Raw genomic sequence first — 15,113 nt, forward strand, 5'->3', positions numbered from 1 at the left:
TGCGCGCCCGCGCGCGCTGGCCGGACAGGCGCGTGTCGCGCGCCCCCCGGTGCGCCCGCCGCCGTCTGACTCGATCGTGTCGCCGCCGCCATCTCCCCCCTCTGCCACCGGAGCGACTAGCCAGCTACCGAGCTATGCATGCATGCATGCAGCTCGGCGTGGCGTTGCAAGCTGGCGCATCGTCACGTCGACAACACATGGCACGGGGGCAACTGAACCCACGAGGTGTCGAGATGCATGCCTGAGCGGGTTAGTCCCATGATCTGACCGGTGTGCGTACGTACGTCCGTTCCCAGATTTTCCATTCCACACACACTTGGCCGCCCGCCCGGCCTTTCAGCACCATCACGCACGCGCCATGGGCTGCTCGCTTTCCTTAGCCGTCTCGCGTCTTGTCCAGGACCCTTCAATTCCGGAGCATTGGGTGAATATCTGGTGCTCTCATGAGATGCTACCATGCTTTAAACTCAAATCTCAAGTTTCAAAATAATAATAATAATAAACAGTCATGTATGTTCACAAGATAAGTGTCTACAAGCCATAAAAATTTCTACTCCAAACACGAAATACATAAAAAGATAGAAAAAAGACAATTCCAACATGAATTGTCAGTACAGAAAAAACACATGTAGCCGAGTGTTTCTACGTACGCTGAATGTATTTGTCGGGTACTCGACTTATACACCTCTAAGAGCAACTCTAGCAGACCCCGCATCCTGGCTGGGCCCGCAAAAAATTTTAGGGGGCGCGGCAAAATCCCGACACCAACCCGAGAAAACGCGGGTTTCCTCCTCGTGGCTGCGGTGCCCTGCATATTAGCGGAAGCGGTTGGTGGTGGGGCATTTCATCCCGCGCTTTCTCTCCCAAGATTCCGGCGGAAGCAGCCGGCAGAAGCACGCTGGAAGGCCGCCACGCGCACGAGGCCCCCCTCCCTTCCCCTGCATCGGCGGGCCGCCGGATTTGCAGATCTGCGGCACTTCACCGCGGGCTGTCGGATTTGGCTTTTTTCGGACGCCGGTTGCTGTCCCAGGCGATGGAGTGGTCGGGGAGCCTCTCCCGCAGCCCAAACAAAGGCGCATCGCCGCATGCAGGTACGGGTTCGTTCGGCCGCCGCCGCCGAAGGTTTGCGGATATGCTTTTTTACGTGTCGGCTTTGCAGGGTCTGCATCCGCAGTCGTGCGTGCCGGCCCGCAAAGGCGTTTTTCCGCGAACTGCAAACACGTTTTGCGGGGCGAACGGATGCGGGGTCTGCTAGAGTTGCTCTAACCCAAGTACCCTGAATAAAGCACACATCATAACGCAGATCCTCGGCATATCAAGGCCCAAGCCGAGTACAACTAAAAATGTGCTGGGCTACTCCTCAGAAAAATAAAAAATTAAAATGTGATGGGCTTACATGAAGCACTCGGCATATCCAAGACAAAATGCTCTGCTTATAGACAATCTCGACATTATTTCGCGTGGCCATCCTTCGCGCTTGAAGTCTTCGTGACAGCAGGCTATGTAAGCCGTGTACCCATTAATTGCATCCTTGGCTTATATTTCCCTTTTTCTTATTTGAAAATGCCAATCCTTTCACCTTCTTGTAAGGGCATCTTTAACACCGACCCGTGACTTTACTCCCCTACCCATCCACGGACAGTAGGGACCAATCCACGGACACGGATGTCGAAGGATGTCATTCAACTCTGCCCACATACATTTCAAGCCGGGTTTCGACTTAGCGGACGAAATTCATGCAACCCGGCTGATATTCATGAAAGTTCGGAAAGAAAATAGCATAAATCATTCATACATAGCATGCAAATAAATCTAGTGTCTCAAATTCGATGTCCAACAAGTTTTTCAACGGATCATGTCGTCGCACACATAATGCCCCTTCAGCTTCATTCAACAGTGTGTATACGTAAATGACCGTCCCTCTGTCTTGTGGTACATCACGGCAGCCCGCACGGGCTACACAATGTGTAGAGAACATTGACTAAATGAATGATTCAATAACCAAGTTGAGGAAGAAGAAGCAAAACTTACGATCTCCTCTCTACCGCGTGCAAGGCCATCTTGCCTCCAGCTCAACAACTACATGACAAAACTTGGTAACAATGGTCTGGATGGTGTATCATCGATATGATAATGACCTCACATTGTGATCATGGATGATGTGCATGTCACAATGCGCTTTCGTGTGATACATTTACCGACAATATCTACACGAAATGTGGATAATTCAAGGATGAGAAAGTATTTGTTTACATCTCATGGTAGCTTTTTAAATTTATTTTACTGCAATCACTTTGCACTATGTGGAGGCAATGTGGTGAACATAATAGGAAGAACTATCTTCTTATCCCACCGAATGAAGATTTCCAGAGAGACTGAAATAAATCCTGAAAAATGCGAGCACATGTGCCATGTCTATGAGCTAAACCTACTTTCGCTGATTCCACCACAAGGAAACTAAACATCTGAGCTCAGTTTGCTACCCCCTTTTTCCATCTAGCTATGCTCAGTTGGCTACTTGTTTTTTCTATATATGAGTGTATGGTTCGTGTTAGTTAGAGTTCATGGGTGTAATGTATACTTGCTGGATGAAAAAAGATAACCTTTTCCATGCAATTTAACAGCTCCTTCGATCAGTTCCATCTTCTTAAATTACCATTTATAAACATGTTTGCCAAAGAAGACAAATGTGTGGACGTAATTCACAGCATCTCCAGCTTTTATTGGAAATTCTCATCTATCTTTTGTTGATGCCATCTTGTGCATGAAAAATGGTTCTTTCTCACTACATTTTGACGTTATCACACTAGTACAGTTTTAGAAGATGATGCCTGAATTGTGAGAAGGATTCTGATGATCATCACGGGGATGGACACATTACCACTAGAATCATTATTTCAACTAATCGGCAACCCTCGTACATGCTAGTCTACGATTTACTTGCTAAACTTAAATTACTGCATAATGTAATCTTTTGTAAAATTGTAAATTTACATGTTAGAGAAGCTACTTACATTATATTTTATCTAAGTACTCGGCCAACAAAAAAGTAAAATTGATTGTTCACCAAATTTAATTTCACAATGAAGTTTCTATTGAAAGCTTGTGCTATCATATTATTTATGCCCATAACAATCAACTCAAAATATATTTTTGAATTGGTGATTGATCATGCATTTACTTACCTCCTTCTCCATGTCCTCGAAAATTTTGTATTACTCTTGGGTGGTTATAAGGTTTTGATTGATCTCCATCTGCACTACTTAGGTTTTGTTTTTCTACGAAGAGAGAAGACATGGAATAACTTTTGGAATAAAATCCTAGAGCATTTTTTTGTTTACATGAGTTACTATGAGTTGGGTTCATTTGATGGACATATTGAAGATTAATATAATTTTACCTTGTATTACCAAATGTTTGCATTTAACTCTCACTTTATATCATTTTCATTACGTAAAATGCTTAACATTTAATTTGTCGATGGAAATCTGGACATTTGAAATCTTAGTCGTTACTCATGAGCTTCTATACCCTCTTTATTAGTATGAACTGAAACTTTGCATATACTAAGATAAATATGGAAAATGTTATGAAAGATCATTACTACTAAGATATGTCTAGGAATTCGGATCACGCTTTGGCTAGTAAGAATTATACCCATGTAAAAGTAACCTTCAATTCACAATATGATACATGTCACTCTATCTCACACACCAAAAAATATCATTCTCTTACATGAAGTGATGTGCTAAAGCATACATTCGAAAATCCTACAGGATTAAAAGTGGATTTAGGGGAAAATGGTATGAAAACTCTGAAATCACGGGAGCTGGTCAAAGAGCCTTAGATGGTCATATCACACACATCTTAGAGTGCTTTAAATTTGCCACTCCTTATTTAACTTAAAGGAAAACAGTATTAAGTATCATCGATGGCCACTCCTTAGAAATAGTTGCAGAGGGTAAATTATTTTTACATATCATGATTTTATTGGAGATTTTTGCAACTGTACTTATCATTGTGCACAATCTGTGAAAGCGCATAATCCGATGCACCCACATCTATGGTGGCTACAGGACACCCTTTCAAGACAACAATTGGAAGGATGACACTGTAACACGACTTCAACCTTGGAGAACCGAGCCAGACAAGCATATTCAAGTTCATAACCTGATCATAATACCTAACTCTAATCCCCGAGCATATTGAAGTTCGAATAGTACCATGTTGGCTGAACTAAACACGACCGATACATTTTGTGTGTCATGTTAAGAGCATAAATCTTGACAATATAATATTGCCTTCTCTTACTCATTGCTTCTTACCATCCATCATGGTGATGATCCGAAGCACTTTGTTTCATAAGACTTATAGTCCTACATGTCTTGCCATGCAATATGTTTCCTTCCACTGCTATGTGTCCTTTCCTCAACTAATTATGCAGGCTGTATGCCCCTATTCATGCAGCCTATTAGATTGAGTTGCATTTGGTAGTCAATTCCATAAAAAAAGAACAGAGAGAGTTTTCAAGGGACCACCACTCGCTATGGCCGGTCTGGAACACCGAGTCGTCACTCGTTGCGGCCTGCCGGTCCCACGCCACAGCCTCCTCCTCGCTTAAGTTGAAAAATACCTCCTCCTCGTCGACGCTGACGTACTCCTTGCTGAGTAATTTAACTTGACGCGCTCCAGCATGCCGAACCAAGCGACATGCGAACGAAGGTACTTCTCATCCTGACGATGGTTTGGGAACACCTCGGCCACTCCTAGTGGCGACCGGAAGTTGAAGAACTTGTAGAGCAGGTGTGGCATCTGCGGCCTCATGGAGGCTGGCGTGCATGTGTGCTCTTGCCCACATGTTGTCGATGGTGTCGTAGGACTCATAAACATATAGGTGAGGCAGTTTCATAATTCCAATAACTGAAGTAACTCCTGAAAATAGAAGTTTCAAGTAATGCTCATAGGCTCATAGCATCAGACGTACATTACCAAAGAGCTTCAAAAGGGAAGAAAACACGTGCCTTATTTGCATTGCCGAGAGAGAAAGATAGCAAGTGAGAGAAATTAAAGGATATGGAAGAGAACCTTGCTCCAGTCTGTCACCCTCTCGGCCTTGCCGACATATGTGCACATCTTCTCTGGCGACAATCCGCAACGGTGCTTCTCTGCTTCTGACAATAATATACAAGCAATTGTCATATGTAGCCAGACAGAGTAAGAGTGCGGGCTTTTGACGGGTGACCTCTATGGAGGTTGTTATTTTTAAAAAAAATCGATAATCACAATTTGAAGTTTCAAAAAAAATCTAAAAAAAAATCTACACATTCATATGGATGTATTCTACATGTGTATAAAGTCTGGTGATGAAATACATTATGGTGAGAGCTACCCAAAAAAAATCCCTGCATTTCTAATTGTGAACATTGTTCCCTCAATAAAAAGTGAGCACTGTTTGTACTGTTCATCTGTTTCAAATCATGATTTTGTCTTTTTTGTGTAGCTATCACCATAATGTATATCACCTTCAAAAATTGCACACATGTAGAATATATCCATATGAACATGTATGATATTTTCAGAATCTTTTGAAACATCAAAATATGACTTTTGACTTTTTTGGAATAACCACCTCCATGGAGGTTGCTCACCATTGGCATTTTGCGGACAGAGTACTATTTACCTAAAAAATTACTTGCCTATGCGAGCAAAATAACTTGGGCTACAAACCAGAAGAAATTCGAACCTAACTTTCTTGTCACCTGGAAACAAATCAAGAACAAAATAAGGATATTTATTACTTTGGTGGCATTAGGCCCATCCACTAGTTGCTGCACCTATACCAAGCCTTCATTTCAATGCTTAGATTGCTCTTTTCTCTCACGTGCTCAACCATACTGCTCCTCGTAGGAACTAAGCTAACAAGCATGTGCCAAGGGACATCATCTGGACGGAGAGGGCGACAACGCCAATGGGTCATAACCCATAACGACCTGGAGAGGAAACATCGCAATTGTTGCCGGATGAGGAGATGGCTGAGATACAATTGATGGAAATGTGGAGGAGAAGGCTTGAGCAAGAACATCGCAATAGTTGCACATGAAAAAATGCGATGAAAAGTAGAGGGAGATCTCTTCTTTTCCCTACACACCAGGGAAAGATGAGTGGCTTCCATCAATAAAGTCAGGGGATTCGTGTGTGTGTGTTAGGCTCGGTTCAAGTGTAAATGGGCAAGAAAACGAACTTAATTCATAAGAGATTTTTTTTTATCCAATAATCTCCTTGAGCACACCAAATCCATGCCCCAACTTACTTTGTTCAGCTTGAGAGTTTTTCATTGGCAGAGAGAGAGAGAGAGAGAGAGAGAGAGAGAGAGAGACTAGTAAGGGGAACTAACCATGGAGAGTATAGGAGTAGATAGAGATTGTTTAAGTTTTGCAAAAGAGATAGACATTTCTTTATTTGAAAGGAACAAAAGGTGGAGTAGTAGGATCTAGTCTTTGATGGATTCTAACTTTGTTTCCACAATTGATCAAAATTTAAGGGGAGAATTATATGGGTGGATCTACAGTTCTACGCCATAATAACTCGGTCGTCCAGATTAACGGCTCATAGTTTATGATTAACCTATGAATTTTTAAAAAGTCTTCAATTAGTATAGGTATAGATAGTAGATAGATAGATAGATAGATAGATAGATAGATAGATAGATAAATTGTGATAATGATTCTGGCAACAATAGTGCTTGTAGTCTCTAAGCGCATGAAGAAGAGTGTGGCATCACCAAAGACAGATATTTAGGCCTCAGTTGATATCTGGAACAGGCAAGGGTTAGGGTTAGGATCACAGGTATGATACCATGTTGAAAACGAGAGTTTTGGCAATGCTACACGATGTATTGATCGGTGCATAGCGCACGTATATATGGAGTGCAAAGTGGGTCACAACATCAACTATACAATGACTAAAAGATGGGCCGAGCTATACAATATACATGCACAGACCATATGTTCAACACTTGTCATCTTTAATGCTATTTTACTTGCATTTTTTGCGTATGTGCATCACCAGAGCCGTTCCCAATGCTCGTTCCGTTAGTTGTTATATTGAGACGAAAATTCGGCGCCGGTGCATCACCAGAGCCGAGCCCAAGCTCCCACTGGCTGATAGGAGTATATAATTTTGAAGACGAATCCCGCATTGCATCGATGATTCAGGCAATTTTGGGCTGCGATGACGGTCGTTCCGTTAGTTGATATTATTGAGACGAAATTTCGCCTGGTCGATCGCCCCTGTTCCACACGGGCCTAGCTAGTAGTCACTACAACACGGGCGTCTTTGAAAAAGACTAGAAATGATCGTGAAGGGGATTGTTAATCAAGGCGTTAAACAAGAACGCCTCGGAAGACTTACATTCAAAGGCGTTTTTGAAAAGTGCCTCGCAAGCTTTCCGGCGATTTGCTGAAGTGCCGCTAAAACTCAGCAACGGGAAAACGTAAATAGTGGGATCAGGCCCAGGCCCAGCTAGGCTTTTCTTTTTCCTTTAGGTCACTCTTTTTTTAGGTGTGAAGGCGCGCTTATTGGTCCTCTTCTCACTACCTTCCTTAACTTGGGCTGCCAAGTTGTATTACTTGGGCTGCAATGGACGGCCCGTTACCGCAGGCTCCTTCTCTCGTAGCTGTTGTCCTGAAGCAACGTGATTGCCCTGTCGTTTTAAGGTGGTCAAACTACTGTTCCCTAAGCGGTATGGGACTAAAACTGCTTTGGCTGAGACGAACGAACTGATTGGTAAGCGCCGCTGCCAAAATACATCTACTCCATCATATGAATCTTCAGGAACCATGCATCATTAGCTTCGCCTGTTCAGGCTGAGATGAAAAATTCGTTTAATTTTGTTTTCAGCAAGTGACAAGGCAGATTTTTCGTATTTCTCTTCCAACTCCGGGCGAGACGTACCGGCGACCATAACTTCTATGTTTCTTCCTTGCTCAGAGACAATGAATCATCGATTTTACACCGCTGGGCCTCGTCGGACTGTTCGGACACAGCACTTCTTGTGTGTAACGGTAGATCACCGACCAGTACACTGTACACACCAAGGTAGCTGTCTGCACTTCAATGGGAAGGGACGTCTTTTAACATACTCAGGCATGTCTGACAGTCCAAAAGAATGTCACCGTCTTCTCCAGCGCTGGCGTTCGGCTGCCTCGACGTTGCGATTAAACGGCAACACCCGCGAGCGAGAGTCTCATTCATGCACATAGCACAGCAGCTCGACCACCTGCGGTCACCACATTCATTCCGAGGCAATTTTCTAAAACACCCCCATAGCTGCATCAATCCGAGGCATTTTTTCTAAAACGCCGCCAAAGCTGCATCAATCCAAGGCACTTTCCCAAATCGCCTCCATAGCTACATCAATCAGAGGCAGTTTCCTACAACGTCTCTATAGTTGTATCAATCCGAGGCACTTTCCTAAAACGCCTCCAAAACTGATCAATCCGAGGCGTTTTCAAGGTGCCCTTATAAAAATGCCTTCAATCAACGACCGTGGTGTAGTGAGTATGGATGACATTCTTGCCGCATCACTTTGGTTCTTTAGTTAGTTACTGCTGGAGCGGATAATTGATGCTCACGTAGTCATTGTCGCCTATATATACGAGGCCGTCATCACCCACCTGGTTGTGCAAACGTAGAACAGAACCTAGCGCCTCTCTCGCGTCCTCCTCTGTTCTGTTCCTGCTCTCTTTTGTTGGTACACACCGGGAACTGCTCTGCCAGATCGTCTGTGGACCATGGTGGCGATCACGGTGCCCATCTCCATGGACTCGATCCCGCTGGTGAAATGCGCTAATGCGGCGGCGGCGACGGCAGAGGTGCCGAGCGTCGACCTGTCGGCGATGGGCGCAGCGGCGGCCGTGGCCGACGCGTGCCGCGGCGTGGGCTTCTTCAGGGCGACCAACCACGGCGTGCCGGCGGCCCTCACGGACGCGCTGGAGGCCCGCGCCGCATCCTTCTTTGCGCAGCCGCACAAGGACAAGCTGGCCGCGTCCACGGGGCCCTTCGGCTACGGCAGCAAGAGCATCGGCTGCAACGGCGACGTGGGCTGGCTCGAGTACATCCTACTCTCCGTCGGGTCTGGCTCTGTCGCTGTCTCTGTTAGAATATAGTTTGGGTTTAAAGATAGAGATAAGGAATAGATCGAATAGGTTTAAACCATGTATTACTTATCTTGTACTCCAAGCCTCTACCCCTCGTGTATTCTATATATACCACATATGAGGGTCACATCAATACAACAGATACAACACAATATTATCATCCTACAGTTTTCTACATGGTATTAGAGCGGTTTGTCTCACGACGCCGATCCTAGGTTTTCCACCACTTCCGCAGCGCGCCGCCCTCAGGGAGATTCATCTCCTCTCCCCGGGGGCGCGGCACCCGTCAATCAAATAGTATATCAGTTCTCTAGTTTAGATTAGATCAATCTCAAAATTCCATCTAGTAGAATATTTTTTTTTAGCCACCAAATAATTCGACGACCTCAATCCGGTGACAAGCACGGGGACGCAGTCACCGATCTACTGCGGCCTCTCCCTCAAGCGAGGAGAAGGACCACGACGACCCTGGCGTGTAGCTGGGAAAGGAAACGCACGCCCGATTACGGGAGGGCGTAGCTCCCGCGGCGACCTCCATCGCGTACGAGTGCGCGGATCTCCTGACGGCGGAAAGCAACTCTGACACAGCATCGACAGATGCATGGCATCTGGCCAAGCGTCTGTCAACATCGATCTACCCGAGGCCGATGGTTCGAGCACGCCTAGAGCTGCTTCGATCCAGCGACGCACAACAGGTAGCGCGGTCAGGCACTCTCCATCATCATCCGTTCGGCGCGTGCATGCAGTCATGGACTTGGATGCAATCAAGCGTATGTGTACGCGGCTACGCGACACCAGGCGCTGCTCCATGCGGCCGGCTTCAAGAGCGGACGCCACACACGCAGGCCAGGAGGGCCAGCATCATCGACTAGGAGTATACGGCGAGTCGGCAACCTGCACGACATCGATCTGTATCGACAACCTCGTCACGGGCGCAACTCCGGACAGCTTCGATCCGGCGACACCCAACTGGCAGCACCGCACGTTGTCAACATCTTCACCGAGCCGGCTCGCAGCACGGGACATCGGGAGAGCCCGCAGGTCTTCTACTTCGAGGCACGCCCACCCACGCGATCTGTAAATCTGCACCAAGCCAACTCCATCGGTCTTCTGGGCGACGGCCTGCCATCTACATCAAGCTGTATGACAAGTTGTATGACTACATCGCCAAAGAAAAGAAACAAACTTCGCCGATTACATCTAAGGGAAGCACTAGGGAAGCACTGCAATATGCATCATCCAGACGATGCAATTCTTCACCGACTTCTCCGGCGCGACACGACATCGGCACTCGGTCGCCACAGAGGGACGCCTTCAAGCGACGCATCATCGTCAACACGCCGCTGCAACGCCATAGCCGACACTTCATCGCCAAGGTCTTCATCAACGTGGTCTTCATCAACGTGGTCTTCATCAACATCTTTGTCAACACACCGCCACTGCCTTGTCCACAAGATGGACACCTAGCATCCTCTGACAGACTTTTCTGCAAGATGCGACCTCGACGACGGCAATGACCGCGTCACGACGACGGCAATGACCGCGTCATCCACGACGGCACGACTGCATCGACACGGCGTCACTACAGTGACGACCCTACACGGCCGCACGGTTATGGCAAAACCGATGTGTGCTCGATGGGCTTCCTCTAGTCTTGGCAAAACCGATGGACTCATCGCCGACGGCACCCTCTGACATTCGCAAGGTGCATCGTCCACGTCTGCATCTCCGTATAGTGCATTTTTTTGCGCCTTTGGCTTTGTGCGGTTTCATCATCCACGACGACCACACCATCGACCACGACTACCTCGACCACGGCTACATCATGATCGACTACATCGACATCGACACACACGACCACGTCTACAGCAACACATCGTCGACAACTCCAGTCAACAGCGTCCGCGTCGTCACCAGCATCCACGCTACTCCCGCTGTGACTGCGGGAGGGAAGAGAGAGGAGAGACAAGGAAGGCACCAGAAGGGGACGCAGTCACCGCCCTAGGTGCTGACCCATCAGAGATGCAGGTGATGATGGTGAAGCGGAGAAGACGACGCGAGCATGATACTTCAAATCCAGTCGCAATCGTCCGTTTCACTTCCGCTACGACTGAGGGGGAATGTTAGAATATAGTTTGGGTTTAAAGATAGAGATAAGGAATAGATCGAATAGGTTTAAACCATGTATTACTTATCTTGTACTCCAAGCCTTTACCCCCTCGTGTATTCTATATATACCACATATGAGGGTCACATCAATACAACAGATACAACACAATATTATCATCCTACAGTTTTCTACAGTCTCTTCCCTGCCACCTTCACTCCGGTAAGTAAACCCATCAACACATGACAAAACCATTCTTGATTCTTCCAATTGACTCTCGGTTCAAGAATGACCTCTGACTACACAAACGTGTCATGCCCATGGGATGCAGGGTGGCGCTGGAGGAGTACACGGACGCGGTGCGGGAGGTGGGAGCGCGGGTGCTGGAGCTGATGGCGGAGGGGCTGGGCGTCGCGGTTGAGCACCGCGGCGTGCTGCGGCGGATGGTGGCGGCGGGCGCCGACGGAGAGGCTGACGAGATGGTGCGCGTGAACCACTACCCGGCTTGCCCCCTGGCGGCGGGGCAGCGCGGAGTGACGGGCTTCGGGGAGCATACGGACCCGCAGATCATCTCCGTGCTCCTGTCAAACCACACCGGGGGGGCTCCAGATCATGCTGCCGGACGGCTGCTGGGTCCCCGTGGCCCCCGATCCAGATTCCCTCTTCGTCAACGTCGGGGACTCCCTCCAGGTAGGTGCTACCACACCGCCTATTCCATCCCTGCATGCAGATGTGTGCACCAAACCAAGCAAAGTGCGTGCATCGGTGCATGGTTGAAAAATGCTACGTGCATGGTTTGGCCTCGCGCTTTATTTAGCTGGCGGCCGTTGGTGTCCCGTCTCCCGTGCATTTTCCCCCGACCCACTCCCGTTTCTTGTCAACAAAACGTACAGCACAAAGCTAATTACTGCTCCCTCCTTTACAAATATATAAGGTGTTTTGAATATTTTGATATAAACTACGTATAGACTGTATATTGATGGACAAACACACTAAAATGTGTCCATAACTCTTTATATATCCGAATCAGAAAAAGTTACTTCCTCCTTTCCGGTTTATAGGCCTTAAATCTGAAATCTCATCAACCAAGACACATAATGATTGAACGAATGTATCTCGTACCCACTAGATGAGTAGTAGCATTACATGCATTGGCGACTTCCTTTTCAATTCTTGCATGCAAAAATTTAATGCGCCTCGAAATCTCAAAAAAAGATGGAGGTGAGCCCTTTAAATCCAAAAAATGAAAAAATTGAGATAAGCACTATAAACCAAAAAAGGAAGTATAACATATTATAAAATAATAATGAATGCAGGAAGTACTATATTTTCTCTACACGGACGCACTCTGACATGAGACTTTTTGGAAGCAGGTGCTGACGAACGGGCGGTTCCGGAGTGTGAAGCATCGCGTTTTGGCGCCGGCAGAGGGAAAGCACCCGCGGCTGTCAGTGATCTACTTCGGCGGGCCGGCGGGGGCGCAGCGCATTGCTCCGTTGCCCGAGCTGATGCGTGAAGGGGAGCAGAGCCTGTACCGGGAGTTCACCTGGGCCGAGTACAAGAAGGCCGCCTACAAGTCCCTCCTTGATGACCACCGCCTCAGCCCCTTTGAGCTCGCCATCGCCAAGGAACCCAACAACCCCGAGAACCACTACAGCAGCAGCGCCGCCGCCGTCCAGGTCCAACCGACGGCGCCGGCTCCCCCTCACCTGGCAGTAGTTAGCCAGCCAGTAGCTTCCGTCTTGTTTAATTAATTAATGTAATATATATATATATATATATATATACACACACACACTAGTAATTTGTACGTGCTTTGCACGTAGCTGATTACGTACAAGCATGGTACTAAATTAGTGTAAAAAACTAAAGCACACATATATTATGATTGTTTTTTTTATAGAAGCTTCAAATGGAGATATCCAATAGGCATCTGTGGAATCATTTTTGGGCTTCGCAAGGCCGGATAACAACTATTCCCCAAAAAACATAGTACAATGATTTTCTTAATATGAAACATTAGATATAATCTTTGCCCTTTTATATATATAAAAATTGTTTAGGAAGTCCTTAAATTTATTGGATTCATACTAAAAACTTTTTTTTTAGAAAAATGATGTGAAAAAAGAAGTAAAATTAATAATAAATTTTCACCTTCGCAAGCTCATGTCAGCTAAGAAAATAAAAGGAGTCAAAACGTACTCTTTCCTCATAGGTTATTTGCACATTCTCATTCTAATTATCCTAGGTACCTTACTACTTGTTTCAAATGATAAGAAAATGGAAAAGTTCACAATGCATACAACATTGCAATGCTAGGCCCACATGCTAGTCTCTCGTGAAGCGGTCGATGCATGCATGTAGGCAGGTAGTACGAATTAAATAATTTAGAAGATCAAGTGTCCAGCCCATATTGGAAAGATCCAGAACATAGTCAGATGATGGGTCACACAGCGAATTTTAGAAATAGCACACATAAGTTTGGAGCAGCCACTGTTCATGCGAATCCCGCTGCTCCCAACTGTTAGATTGAGAGCATCAGTGATCAGGATTGATATTCTAGATCCATTCAAAACTCGTACACTATATAGTGGTATAGATATATATATCCATCCTATATACTACTCTCCCCTTTTAAGAATGTACAGTAAGATGCATCAAACATTATATGTAATTTATCCATCTAATATACTAATGTGGTAACTAAAGACAGTAGTTGCTACATGCTACATTCAGTATATGATTTTTTTTAACAAAGGATGGATTTTATTGACTCAAAATGAAGCATCAAAAGAATACAAACATAATGAGCCCACACCGACCTCTGCATAGCGAAGATGTACACAGCCAACATCAAACGTACACACTCAAAACTCACGCCGACAAATACAAAGTCAAATAAGACCAAATCTATGCGTATGCGATAAAAAACACAAAGCGATCAGATCTATGGTCAGCAAGCTAAAACATTGACCGTATTCGCACCAACCCTCTCGTGACATCACACAACCGACGAGATTCTTCAACAGCAACGCCTTCAGGAAGGGGAAAACACTCAAGCGTCGCCGTCACCGGATCCAACCACCCAATGCCAGAATATAGGTTTTCACCCTGAAGATACAGACCGAGCATATCCGAGCAATGTCTTCTAGAAGGTAACGATGTAAAAGCATCGTCATTTCCAAGTATAACCAACTCAGGTCAAACCTAGGCTTTCACCCCGGAGCTCAAGAAGCACCACCATCGACGTCATATGTGTTGCCACCGCCACTTTTTCACGATCCCAACAGCTGCATGCGATGTACAACCCAGACGCTGCACAACCTTTCCTTTACGTCAAGGCACCGTCCATAGTTTTTTATCTCCCCACCAAAGTAAACGTCCGGATCTTGAGAGAGCAACCCTCACAAAGACCTTTTGGTGATCACCACACTTCACAGCAGGTCTGCCGCCGCATGTCAAGGTGGTCTGGTCGCCACAAGGATCGACACCACCATCGATCCACCTCACCAAAGAGAGCCTTGCCCAGGGCCGTCGGCTCAGGGTGACATGGCCTGTACCGAAGCACGAAAGGCATATTACTCTCACCAGCCTGCGAAGAACCTATGATGCTCAACGCAATCCGCAGATCGACAATAGATCGGGTGACGCCGGCACGGTCAGGCCGGATCCAAGCGAGGGGCTGGCGCGTCCTGGTGCTCATCTCAGCGGTTCAGTGCGTCCTTGTGCGAGGTGCCGGCAGACGCAATAGCCGAGAGCAGGCGGCTGGATCACGTCCACGTACAGCGCAAGGAAGTTGTAACCAGTAACCTGGATTGCATCCAACTGAGCAAGATTTGGACATGCAA

The 15,113-nt window shown here is 46.4% G+C and overlaps 1 pseudogene; it reads left to right on the plus strand.

Annotated features, from left to right (window-relative positions):
- The first annotated feature begins 8,747 nt into the window (after positions 1-8,747).
- LOC123081642 (gibberellin 2-beta-dioxygenase 3-like) lies at positions 8,748-13,019 on the plus strand (annotated as a pseudogene).
- Positions 13,020-15,113: the final 2,094 nt, after the last annotated feature.

The sequence above is a fragment of the Triticum aestivum genome, chromosome 1B, assembly GCF_018294505.1.
Source record: "Triticum aestivum cultivar Chinese Spring chromosome 1B, IWGSC CS RefSeq v2.1, whole genome shotgun sequence".
Lineage (NCBI taxonomy): Eukaryota > Viridiplantae > Streptophyta > Magnoliopsida > Poales > Poaceae > Triticum > Triticum aestivum.